The 13,954-nt window shown below is 40.9% G+C and overlaps 1 long non-coding RNA gene across 1 annotated transcript; it reads left to right on the top strand.

Annotated features, from left to right (window-relative positions):
- Positions 1-871: 871 nt before the first annotated feature.
- On the top strand, positions 872-12,756 carry LOC118905008. The gene is made up of 3 exons (XR_005022140.1): positions 872-956; positions 10,692-10,917; positions 12,598-12,756. It is a non-coding gene; the product is annotated as an uncharacterized LOC118905008 (long non-coding RNA).
- The last annotated feature ends 1,198 nt before the right edge of the window (positions 12,757-13,954 follow it).

Below are 13,954 nucleotides of genomic sequence, written 5' to 3'. Positions count from 1 at the left end.
CCCGCAGAAAGCTCCAGGGCCTCTGTCATGTGCAAAAAGAGAAACAAGCCCTGCATCTCTGTGAAGACTGACCAGCAGGGACTCCTGGTAGACTCAAAGGTGGTGAAATACAAGGGAGAGCAAAGATTTTTGCATGACAGCCCCCAAAATATGAAGTTATTGAAACAAAAACAATAATAAACATAAGCAAAACAAAATTAATTTCTCCCCTTCTCCTAGAACTCTCTTCAAAACTTAAAAAGAAAAAAAAAAGAATCTAGCAAAACTCAGATTCATCCAAAATAATTTTACTCCAAAGAGATGGAAATATAAGTTCAATTAAGCAAGTGGTCCTTATGATTTTTGTGCTATGGGTCGCTGGAGAAAAGTCACTAAATTTGAGCAATAAAAGTGAAGTTCCAACTTTTAAAACTAAATTCCCAGGAAAGTCGGCACTGCATTCTTACTGGAGTATTTACTGAATGAATGTGGCTGGTTAGTATGTTCACGACTAAGGAGAAGTTCAATACAGAAAAATGTCTCTGGAGACTTTAATTGAAACGGGGTAGAGTTAGATCACAATCCACAGGATCACGGAGGAGGGATATCTATGTCAGCCTAAGGTTTCCAGAAAGTGTTCCCAAATGAGAAAACTAATGAACCAAGTTCTTTAGGACAGAGTAATGCGATGTCGGGTGGGAGAAAGACTATTTCAAATGAAAAAAAAAAAAAAAAAAAAGCAAGGAATGGTGACATAAATAGCCCAGCATTTTTGAAAAACCACAAGTTATGTGGTCTGATGATACCCAAAGGATGAGTAAGACTTAGCTGGGGAAAACGTGGAGGGAAGAGTATTTTAGGCAGAGAAAACAGTGTGTGGGAAGACCCTGGGGAAAGAAGGAACCAGAGGCACATTTGCAGACCTGAAGGGAAGCATTGTGGCTGGAGTATCCCGAGGAGCAGGAGAGGGAACGCAGGTCAGATTGGGTGGCTGGGAGGGGCTGGCCCATGCAGCGACTTGTGGGCAAGTTAAAGACTGTATTTTGTCCTTAGTTCACAGAGAAGCTATTAAGGGTTTTACAGAGGGATGATATTTTTAAATGATTACATTGGGCACCATGTGGAGGACAGATTATGAGACAAGCATGACCACAGAGAAAACAAAAGCGAGGCTTTATTTGCCCAGGCAAGATACGACAGTGATTTGGGCTAAGTTTGTGGTCTTGGTGTTGAAGACAGACAGATATATGATAGGAATGACAAAATGTAAGATAATTTGGGTGGCAAGGATCGATTTATTTTACAGCTATAGGGAAATACGGAATTTTAAGGTTTTAAGCTGGGATGCGACTTGATCTGACTATTCTATGAGAACCATGTAGAAGACCAAAAGAGCAAAGGCAGTCTGGATTTTTTAAAAATAAGTCAATGAGAAAGAGAAAGAGAGGATATGATGACAGAAAATATATGAAGAAGATAGAATATTCAGCTCTCGATGAGTGACAAGTAGGAACAACGGAGGGTGGAATGTCAGATGAGCAGATCTCTGGCTGAGGTACTAGATGGAGGGTTGTGACTTTAACTGATGTAGAAACTGCAGGAGGAGACAGGAGATTTGGGTAATAAATAATATATGAATTTCCAGATGTGCTCAGTTTGCAGTGGTACCTGGGGGACATCCCAGAGCATGTAGAGATAGTTCTGGGGCTTGGGAGGAAGGTCTGGATGAGTCAGAGAGTCAGTCAGCAAGGTGTAGGTGGTATTTGAAGCCAGAGGTTTGGATGATTGTTCTAGAAGCATATTTCAAACAATTAGGATTCTAAACCTCTTTTGTTGTTGTTGTTTTGCCCAATATTCTGGAAGCTTAAGGCATATGCCCCTTATCAGAAGCTCTCCCCTCCTGCCATGGGTTTGAGCGTGGCTGCAAGATCACCCCAGTGAGTGTGAGGGGGGGGTAGCAACACCACCAAAACAAAATAGACACATTTTTCATAGCCTCCATCTCACCCCCAAGTTATTGAGCCACTAATGTAGATTCGTAAACGCAGGCATCCCTGAGCAACACCAAAACTGCCTAAAATAGTAGCCTCACACAGTGGGCTCTCAAAAAATCATGTGCTGAACACAGACCAGAACCATAGAAAATGCCAAGAGAGACTAAGATAGAAAATGGTTGAAGAGGAAGAAGGAAAACTAGGAAAGATGATACCAAAGAAACCAAAAGAAGAGATAAAAACAAGATAAAAACTGTCAAACATATGTAGGTGAGTTTATCACACTTTTCTTTCTAGTGGGGTATAAGTTCTTTTTATGTTATAGTATAGTTGGTTTATATACTGTTGTGTTAGTTTCAGGTGTACAGCAAAGTGATACTGAGTTATACAAGTGTGTATATATATATATATATGATATATATATATTCTTTTTCAGATTCTTTTCCCTTATAGGTTATTACAAAATATTGAGTATAGTTCCCTGTGCTATATGGTAGGTCCTTGTTGGTTACCTATTTTATATATGCTAGTGTGTATATGTTAATCCCAAATTCCCAGTTTATCCCTACTCCCTTTCCTCTTTGGTAACCATAAGTTTGTTTTCTCTGTCGGTGAGTCTATTTCTGTTTTGTAAATAAGTTTATTTGTGTCACTTTTAGATTCCACATATAAGTGACATCATATGGCATTTGCCTTTCTCTGTCTGGCTTACTTCACTTAGTATGACAATCTCTAGGTCCATCCATGTTGCCGCAAATGACATTATTTCATTCTTTTTAATGGCTGAGTAATATTCCATTGTCTATATGTACCACATCTTGTTTATCCATTCCTCTGTTGATAGACATTTAGGTTGCTTCCACGTCTTGGCTACTGTAAATACTGCTTCAGTGAACATTGGGGTGCATGTATATTTTCGAATTATGGCTTTCTGTGGATATACGCCCAGGAGTGGGATTGCTGGATCACATGGTAACTCTATTTTTAGCTTTTTAAGGAATCTCTATACTGTTCTCCATAGTGGCTGTACCAATTTACATTCCCACCAAGAGTGTAGGAGGGTTCCCTTCTCTCCACACCCTCTCCAGCATTTATTGTTTGTACACTTCTTAATGATGGCCATTCTGACCAGTATGAGGTGGTACCTCATTGTAGTTTTGATTTGCGTTTCTCTAATAATTAGCAATGTTGAGCATTTTTTCATGTGCCTATTGGCTATCTGTATGTCTTCTTTGAAGAAATGTGTATTTAGATCTTCTGCCCATACTCTATTTTAACTAATAATTATCTTTATTGAAGTATAGTTGATTTATAATGTTGCATTAGTTTCAGGTGTACAGCAAAGTGATTCAGTTATATATATTCTTTTTCAGATGCTTTTGCATTATAGGTTATTACATTGAATACAGTTCCCTGTGCTATACAGTAGGTCCTTGTTGTTTATCTGTTTTATATATAGTAGTAGTTTGTATCTGTTAATCCCAACCTCCTAATTTATCCCTCCCCCCCAACTTTCCCCTTTGGTAACCATAAGTTTGTTTTCTATAATATGTCTGCAAGTCTATTTCTGTTTTATCACACTCTGTTTTAGTGGTCTCTCTCTTTCCCCTAATTTAAATAGATTTCAGGCTTTTGTCCACCAAAACTAATAATAAGCACTCGGGCAACCATCTCTGAGCTGTATCATAAATGAGGCAAATTTAGGATGAACCATGTTTCCCAGTAAGATAGCCTTCCTTGAACACCACCCCTTTACCCATCACTCAAAACAAATATCAGAAAGCCAGGGAATGAAAATGATTTCACTCCAGAGATAACTTATTGGTAATAGTAAACCACTACCGAACATTTTTTAAAATGAAGTATTAGTAACAAATTATGTAAGACAAACCCCACAGACAATCACAACATTACAATACACAAGTGTGGGGAGATGTTGAGACTGGGGATCGCTTAACTGGGCTGGGAGCTCATTTGAACTTTTGTCTTCTGAGCACCTGGCATATGGCAGGCGCTCAATAAATGTCCAACAAAGTAGAGCAAATTGAATTTCCAAACTGAGGAACCGGAGTTTTCTTTACCTTCTGCTTTCAGGAATGCTTCTGATCTGGTATGTCTTCCCTCTGGCGGGCTACCACCTACTCGCTCTCAACACCTTTGCTTAGGCATCACCTCCAAAAGCCTTCCTCCAGCCTCCGACCCCTCTCTTTCCCCCTCCCCACAATCATCTCAGGGCTGAGTTAGATGCCCCTTGTACAAACGGCTAAGCAATGGAGGTTCTCAAGGGAGAGCAATTTCACATGCCTCCTTTGTGACATCTAGCAATGTCTGGAGACGTTTTTGGTTGTCGAAATTGGGTAGGGAGGTGCTGCCGCTGGCATCTGTTGTGCAGAGATGCTGCTAAACATCTACAATGCACAGGACGGTCCCCAACAACTAAAAATTATCCCGCTTAAAATGCCAGTAGTACTACGGCAGAGAAGCCCTGTGCTAAAGCATTCTTTATCAGATGTGTATCTGTCCTTATACTTACCATGTTGTATTACAGTTCTTTGTTTGTATCTACACTTTATACCCTTTAGAGAAAGAAACTTTTATCCACTTTATTCAAATTAGCTGGCACCACAGATCACCATGTCGTACTTACAAACCAAGGGTCATGAATTAATTTGTTGCTGGAACCTTTTGTTTATTTCTAGTGTCTGGCCTCAAACCTAAAACGTGAATGACTGAATATATGTTAGTTAATTCTTGACTACTTCAAATTCATCTCTCGTCTTCCAGCCCATTCACATGATTTGGAGAAATTCGCCAGCTTGTTATCTTAGTATTTCAAATTAGAATCTGTTGTTGTGTGCGATGTGGAGTTTTTATTCCTTACGATTATGCATAAAATTTTAAAAGTAGAGTTTTTCCAAGCATTAATCCTTGGGGTACCATACCACTCACATTTCTCCATTATATGAAGTATCTCTTTCTTTCCTCCACTGGCTTCCATCTTTGCTAAGGCTCCCTAGGCATGGCAAAATAGGCCGCAGGACTTACGGTAATTCTATTGCCCAACAGTTCTCACTGGAGACAGATTTTTGAAAGCCTCAAATGCATTTCCAACTAGGGCCCCTTGTTCTCCCTTATCTGCATTTTATTTACCTACTCCAAGAACTGACAGAGGTTAGTTCGGTGTAATTTCCTTTTACAGAGAGCCCCTGATGCCTATTCCTCTGTTAGTTTTGTGTTTAAATGTTCAGTGGATTTGTTTTCTGTTCCTTTTTCAGCTGGTAACTTGTGAGGCCCGCTCAAGGGATAATATTAGCTCCTCTTAACAATCTGGACAAGAGATATCAACCCACCAGGCAGGGGGTGCTGGCAGTGGGGCTCCTGGCAAATGAGCAGGTGTCTGATTTCCCACAGAGCTCATCTAACGCTGCACCCCAAGGTATACATATTCCCCTCAACTCGGTGTCTCTGCTGTTAAGGTTAGCATGATATTTACTACTACTCTGTCTTTAAGAAAAGGAAGGGCTTCCCTGGTGGCGCAGTGGTTGAGAATCTGCCTGCCAATGCAGGGGACACGGGTTCGAGCCCTGGTCTGGGAAGATCCCACATGCCACGGAGCAACTGGGCCCGTGAGCCACAATTACTGAGCCTGCGCGTCTGGAGCCTGTGCTCCACAACAAGAGAGGCCGCGATGGTGAGAGGCCCATGCACCGCGATGAAGAGTGGTCCCCACTTGCCGCAACTAGAGAAAGCCCTCGCACAGAAACGAAGACTCAACACAGTCATAAATAAATAAATAAATAAATAAAAGAACGTGAATTTCAAAAAAAAAAAAAAAAAGAAAGAAAAGGAAGAACGCGGCACAGTAGCACAAACAAGGACTTTGGAGTCCAAAAGACCTGCCTTTGAGACTCAGCATTGTTATTTTTTTGGTTCTGTGACCAGGAACATTCTTAACCCCATTTTCCTTATCTGTAAGCAGGAGGTAATATCTATGTCAGATGCTTAAGGAATTAACACATGCAAATATTTAGCAAGGGATCTGACTGATACCAGGTATTCAATAAATTAGAGCCCCTCCTTTTCCCAATAACTTGGTTACAGATTATCACATAACAGTGAATTAGAGAGTTCAAGTATAAGAGCTACTCCGAAATCCTTTTTCTAATGACAGAGCAATGAGTGCACTGAATCACAGCAATAAATGTGATCCGCTGCATGAAAGACACAAAACGTAGTGAAAGCCACAGTGTGGCTTTTCTTGGGGGACTTCATCTGTGGTCATAGAGCTCCATGGACCCCTCTGATAAAGTATCCCCAGGCAGCTCTCTGTTGGATGGGCAACACACTAGGCTTCTATTCTTCTCAGTTTTCACGTAGCTGCCTCTTTTCTCTCAATCTCAAGGACCATAGATTCCAGCTGGTTAATACACTGCATACTGTGCAGTAGATGCTATTTTAAATTAAGGCACTATATGAGAACATGCAAGAAGCACATAAAAACCATTTGACTTTTTTGACATTTCCATGCTTTTCTGCATAAATACTTAGAGGACACCTTCCAAATCTCCCCAGAGGTCCGTCCCAGCTAATCTCAAGGGAAATACAAAACACAGCAGCCGACTCCCAAGAAATACAATAAAAGCAAGTGACTCAAAACCTCAGGTGGCCCCATCCTGCATGTTTTCTTTCCCACAGGATTTTGTGCCTGGGTGATCACTTTTCCTTTAGTAAGGAGTAAACTGTATCTTAGCTGCTGCTTTTGCATATTCGGGACGCCACAGATCTTTGATTGCCGAGACATTGCGTGTTGCATACAGAGCTGGCTTTAATGACGTATTCACGGGAAATTAATCTGCCTCGTCAGGGAATTGACACTCATCTCAGCTGCTCTGGAAATGGGAGTTGCTGATTTGTTTGCCAAGTGGATGGCTTCTCTGAGATCAGCATTCAAATGCTGCATTGTTAGTAATAATAATACGCTAAAGCTCTTCAAACACTCAAATATGTTTCTCCTAAAGCCTGACAAATGCTTTCAATCTTTGATGGTCTGTATTTTAAGTAGGATCTTAGCTCTGGGAACTTAAAAAATTTTTTTTCGTGACGGCAACTTAGACCTGTCTTCTCAGTTGGTCTCATACCATTTTTATATAAATTAAGTGCCTAAAACTCATTTAAGAGGAAAACATTCGGAGGCCCTTTGCATTCCTGTATCCACTCTAGTGAGTTTCTCTGTCAAAAAACATTGACTGTTTCTCAAATATCACGAAGAACATGTAGATTTAAAAAGATAATGAATGAGCCAAGTTGAGGAAATCCCTACTATCCTTTGTGCTCAATTCCCAAAGTAAGAGACGATTGTATGTTTGGATTTGTAACAGACACGACTTATAAACGTTTAGACATTTGCTTATGGCAGTGTGTGTGTGTGTGTGTGTGTGTGTGTGTGTGTGTGAAAACAAACGTAGCAAGTCCAATTCTTAGCCCACAACTCAAAGGCGTACGAAGTAGAACTTCCTTTCCTTCTCTGTCACTGAATTCACTTTCTATTTTTAACCTCAGTTGTCCTCAGTTTTCATTTTGGTTCTAGTTCTTTAAGAGGAGATCAAAGGTTGAGGGTGGGGGAGGTCTGATCTGGTCACTGGTTTTAAAATTGCTTATCCACTGTATTATGTATCCACTGTCACATCCTCATGCCCTCTGGTCCTTCATCCAGGACTTGCATTGTCCCTTGTAAGGCTGGAAGGCTGACTTGCATTGTCCTTCATTCCTAACCTCAAGGCCTGGTGGGCTTTTGCCCTTGACATTTTGGTGCCTCCCCTTAGTGCATGAGCATCGTTTTCTTGCTCCCAGATAACACTAGCCGTGGAAATCCTGTGGAATTAACACCCTACTGACTTGTAGGTCACCCTTGAGCGTGTGTATGACTGCCCTTGCTCTGTCTTTTGTAGCAGGCTGCAGGGGCACAGGTTCTGCTCCTGTTGGCTCTGCAAAACTACCTAGGATTCTGCATTTCTGCAGTGGGTGTCGGACTCGCACCAAATGGAGAGAGCAGTTCCTCACAAATCCAGCAGTTTACTCTCTCCTGGCTTCCTTCTAACGAGCTTCCCACCCCAATGTGGGAAAAGTAAAATTTGTCTCTAGACAGGGAGCCCTACTCTGAGTTCTTCAGAGGTGTTTTGAATCTGTTGTTTGGGCCACACCTCCCCTGGAAGCTTTTGCTTTTGGCAATAAAAAGGTAGAGATGGCTCTTTTTCCCTCCACTTGTATTATATTAAATCTCTTCCCTGAGGCATTGAGAGCTTAATGGCCTGAGTACTCAAATTAGAGAAAGGTTAACTAATATAAGGAAACACAGGTATAAAACCTTGGTTCATATTTCCAAATATTGTCACACTTCACTAAATATTACTGTTTTAACTATGTGTCATGGTAAGTATTAACAAAATTTTAAGAGAGCTTTATATTTTATAGAACACCTTATTTTTAGCATATATATGATCCAGCAATCCCACTCCTGGGTATATATCCAAAAACAAAAACTCTAATTCAAAAACATACATGCACCCCAATGTTCATAGCAGCATTGTTTACAAAATATGGAAGCAACCCAAGTGCCCATTAACAGATGAATGGATAAGGAAGATGTGGTATACACACACACATACACACACACACACACGTACACACACACACACACGTGTACACACAATGGAATATTAGTCATAGCTAGTGGGAAGCAGCTGCATTGCACAGGGAGATCAGCTCGGTGCTTTGTGACCACCTAGAGGGGTGGGATAGGGAGGGTGGGAGGGAGACGCAAGAGGGAGCGGATATGGGGAAATATGTTTATGTAAAGCTGATTCACTTTGTTATACGGCAGAAACTAGCACACCATTGCAAAGCAATTATACTCCAATAAAGATGTTAAAAAAAAAAAAAAAAGAAATTTTGACCTTTGCAACAACGTTGATGGACCCCGAGAGTATTATGCTTAGTGAAATAAGTCAGAGGAAGACAAATATTGTTTCATCACTTATATATGGAAACTAAAAAATAAAACAAACAAATGTATATAACAAAACGATATATAAAGAAAACAAACTAGTCGATACCAGTGAGGAGAGGGAAGAGGGGAGGGGCAAATAGGGGTATGAGATTAAGAGATACAAGCTACTGTGTACAAAATAAACAACAAGACTATATTGTACAGCACAGGGAAATACAGTCATTATTTTGTAATAACTTTAAATGGAGTATAATCTATAAAAATATTGAATCACTATGCTGTATACCTGAAACTAATATAATGTTGTAAATCAACTACACTTCAATTAAAAATAAAAAAAAAACACAAAGCATAGAGCGAGGTACCCTAAGGAAGCACAGACATCTAAAAAAAAGTCAGTATTTAGATACCTATAGGTAAAGGGAATCCTAAAGATATATGTCTCTTAGGTCTTTATTCCAAATGACCTTGAAATTTTCTGACTCTGAAAATCAATTTTCCCAAATTAGGTCTCTTGAAAACGAGTCTCTGCAAATAACAAGCAGAAGATGAAGAAGGAATAAAAGGATATAAATTGGCCAAAGACCAAATTATATTTGGCTGCTTAGATTTCAGCACTGATTTTACTTTATTTTTCCAACTATGGTAAATATCATGAGACCCTATCAACCCTTACAAGCACGTAGAATGCCTTTTTATATCCTGTTTTCTCTGATTTTATATCCTATAATCATCTTCATCAACTGCCCTTTGCCAAATATTTGTTCCTCTTAGAATCCGTCCTTCCTCAGGCTAAGTTAGTTATCTCTTTCCTTAGGCTTTCCAAGTACCTTGTCTCACTGTTAGAATGAATCACAAGTTGCATTTATTTCAATAGATGTCAATATTCTCTTTTTCTCTACTATGGTCTGTTTATAAATTTTTTACTGTTTTTTTACTTTTGTATCACTGATGCCCAGCGTAGCATTTGGATGTTCATTAAATGTTAAGTGTGGGGGAACAGGCAGGTAAAGAGTAAACTGTGTCCTGGTAGAGCTGGGCCTTAAAGTTCATTCATTCATTCAATTAGTGAATCAGTCATCCAAACATACTCCTTGAGCACCTACTATACGCTAAGCACTGCCTAGGCATTAGCTTTAGTACAGTGAACAGAAGAGAAAAATTCCCCATTGAGCTTACTTTCTAATAGAGGATGAAGACAATAAAAAACAAATAAATAGAGAAAATATCAGGTTGTGATCAGTGGTCTGAAGGAAATAAAGCAAAGTAGAGAAAGAGAGGGACCCCAGATTGGGAGGGTATTGTCTTTTACAGAGAGCAGTTCCAAAAGGTCTGACCACCTCAAATAAGGTTATATTTGGGCAAAGATCTAAAAGGATATGTGAAGCAGATGATGCAGATATCAGGGCTGGAGGGGAGGAGGGACCATTCCATGCAGAGGAAACAACAAATGTAAAGGTTCTGAGGCAAAATGGTACCCACTGTGTTTAAGGAACAGTACTGAGGCAGTGTAGGTAAAGAAGGGGGATGGCAGCTAATTAGGTCTGAAAAGTCTTTTATGCAGGTATTTTTAGTCTATGACAAAGGTTTTGGATTTTATTCTAAGTGTCATGGGATTTCATTAGAAGGTTTTGGAACATAAGATTGATATGATATTAAATCATGATTGACATGACTTTAGTGTTTAAAGCATCACTCTGAACGCTGTGTAGAAAAGCCTGTATGGGCTCCTGGTGACGGCCGGAGCACTGGCTAGGAGGCCACCGCGATCGTGCAGGAGAGAGCTGCTGGGGGCTTAGACCCAGGCTGGGAGAAGTGGACTGATTCTGGATTCATCTAGAAGACAGAGAACACAGTATTTCCTAATGGAATGGAATGGATGGTGAGATGCACATCTGAATTAAAGATTCCTTCGGGATTTGGGGCTTGACAAACTTGGTAAGTGGTCCTGCTCCATCCTATGAAGAGAACACCGAGGAAAGAGCTAGTTTGGGGGTGTAAGGAAGGGAGCAGATGAATCAAGAGCTCTGCTCTAGACATTGTTGGGGAGGAAAAGCTTTCCTTGACCCTCTAAGGGTCCCCAGTTGTGTCCGAAAATTAAACTGACAAAGAGATTAACAGGAGAAAAGCATATACATTGTATTAAATTTTTATGGATATGGGAGTATTCACAAGACAGTGAAGACCTGAAGAAGTGACCACAGCAGGAAGCTTTTATACCTTCCAGACAAACAAACAATCCATTTGTGAAGAACTGACAAGACTAAGGCATTTGGGTGAGGGGTAGTAAATGGTGAAGTGGTAGCTAGGAAGATGAAGGTTAGTTTAACAAGGTTTGCTAATCTTGTGAAAGCAAGATTTTTCAGCCCACAATTCCCTGTCCCTGGTGATAAGAATGTGTTCCCTCCTCCAGATACAGGGACGGTATCTTTCACGTGGGAGTTTCATGACCTGCTTCAGAGAAGAGGGGAGGGGGGAACAGGTCAGAGTGCCCTTCCTGCTTCTGCCTTTTAGAAAATTCCTGCGGCTTAAGGTATTTAATATGTCAAGGTGCCCTATTTGGGGTAGCATGTCCTGAGCCCTATCAACATGTTTACTTTGAGGTGTCTATCTGACATACAGGTGGAAGTGTGGAGTAGGTGGTAAAAATGAGAGTCAGCAGTGTAGGGGAGAATGTGACACTGGGGATGTGAATCTAGAAGTCAAGAAAATGGGTGAGATTAGAGAGAGAGAGAGAGAGAGAGAGAGAGAGAGAGAGAGAGGGAGGTAGGGGGGAGAGAGGGAGGGAGGGGGGAGGGAGGGAGGGAGGGGGGAGGGAGGGAGGGAGGGGGAGAGAGAGAGAGAAAGGGAGAGAGAGGGATCCGAGGATTGAGGCCTGGGCACTTCAAAGTTTAGTCAAAATAAGTTGAAGAGAAGAGGATGGAGAAAAAGAAAAAGTGTTGCTCCTCTATCTCTGAAGTCCAGGTAGCCAAAGTGTGTCGGAGTTTTTAGATGGTGGTCAGCTGGGTCACACGATGCTGAAAGGCAGGATGGGATAAGGACTGAGAATTATGGATTGACTTTGGCAATAAGGTGGCCATTGAAGACACTAACATAATCAGTTTCAACAGAGTAGTGGGGACTAAAGTCATTGGAGTGTGTTCAGGAGAATTGAAGGAGCAGTGGAAACAGTAAGTATGTACAGTCCTTTATAGGAGATTTACTATAAAAGGAGTAGATAAATAAGGTGCAGCTAGACATAGATTTGGGTAAAGCGAAAGATTATTATATTTTTAAGTTTTAATCTTGAAATGACAGTTGATGCCCAAGATGCTGCAAAAGTATTACAGAGATCCCATGTTCCCTTCACCCAGCCTCACGTAATATTAAAGGTTTAATATAAGATGTATCACATTTTTGTGTTCTTGTGAGAATTATCCAGTGTATTGGGGAAAATGGATGATATAGGATAAATGGAGGTAAGTGTATCTGTAAAGCCCTTTAGTAGGTGAAGGGATAAGATCTAGTACACAAGTGGAAAAGTTGGACTCAAATCTGGGCATGGCATTGTAACTCATGGAAAGACGCGATATATGGTTTTCATATTTATTGGTGGGAACTTGTATGAATTTTCATCAGATTGCTCCTATTTTCTCCTGAAATAAGAAGTTGAACATGTGAAGATATGATGAGGTGTTGCTTGGTTGGAGATAACGGGAAAGAGTCACCTAGAAGAGGGCCAATCTTTGGACTAAGAAAATGCAGTACAATCATGGTTAACCCTAAGGCCTCTGTAAGGTTTGTGGTCATCATATGAAAGTGAGACTAATCGGTCTCATAGTTTGTTTTTCTTCAGTTATATTCAATTGTTCGGGTGAAGAACAAACGGAGAGTTGAATTTTAGCCAGGGTTGGCGTTTCAACCAGAAAGTAGGACAAAGAGAGACAGGGGTAAGATAATCAGAGATGTGCTTTAAGGAGTGATTTCTATGATGGATCACGGAATCTAAACTGAGTAAGGAAGGAAGAGAGGATATAAGGTAAAGAATGGTCAGTGGCCTGGAAATCCCAGCAGAGTCAAACATTTTTGGAGTTTAGATACTGGAGTGAATGTGCTTGAAGCGCAGGCAGTAGAAGTCAGAGAGGGGAATGTCTGGAGATTGTGGAACCAGTGCAGATGTTGGAATAATAAGCACGGAAGGAAAAATCTGAGGTGAAGAATCACCAAGATTATGATAGTGGTAGTTTTGGAGAGACCAGCCATAAACCAGATCGTGAAAGATTTGAGGAGAGTGGGGGAGGGACCCGGACATCTGTGCATGACAAGCCAGAACCACCAGCCCATACGATGCTTTTGTTTTTCTTTTTCTGTTTTTAGAAAAAAAACAAACACCCCAGCACCCCCTCTGGACAGACATTGCCATGCAGAAGGTCAACTTGGAAGTGAATGGTTCCTTGAGCCCGTGAGAAACAGGAACCTCACTCAACAGGATGCGTCCCTGAGCCAGGGCTTCTGGCTTAGCAAGAAGAGGTCCGGTGTTCCCGTCAGATTGGAAATTACTGTGCAGGCACTCCTGTGCCCCTGCGCAATCTGGCTGGAGTAGATGACGAAAATTCAAAGTCTCTGGGCATTTTACGGAAGAAGGAAGAAGCAACCTTCCAGAAGCAGCGACTAAGAATAAGAACACTAACTCCCTTCCCCCAACTCAACTGTATGTGAGTGTGAAAGGAAAGGAATCATTTTCTGTGGAATCAGTGTCCTCAGGGAGCATCCACGCTCAGGTAGAAGAAGGTAAAGATACTTTCACAGACCCATCATGATGAGCATATAGGGATTTTACCCGTGAAAAGTAATGTGTCTCATAGGCACAATGGAGGGGTCTGAGGGTGAGACTGAATCTGGGCTTCTTGTGAAGATTAAAATAATTTTGGATGAAGAGAATAATAGGATTAATCCTGATTGCATCTTGAGATGAGATGAATAATCAATTCTAATT

The sequence above is a fragment of the Balaenoptera musculus genome, chromosome 1 (assembly GCF_009873245.2).
Source record: "Balaenoptera musculus isolate JJ_BM4_2016_0621 chromosome 1, mBalMus1.pri.v3, whole genome shotgun sequence".
Taxonomy (NCBI): Eukaryota; Metazoa; Chordata; class Mammalia; order Artiodactyla; family Balaenopteridae; genus Balaenoptera; species Balaenoptera musculus.
The sequence above is the reverse complement of the archived record's forward strand: the minus strand, read 5'-3'. Positions and strand labels throughout refer to the sequence as shown.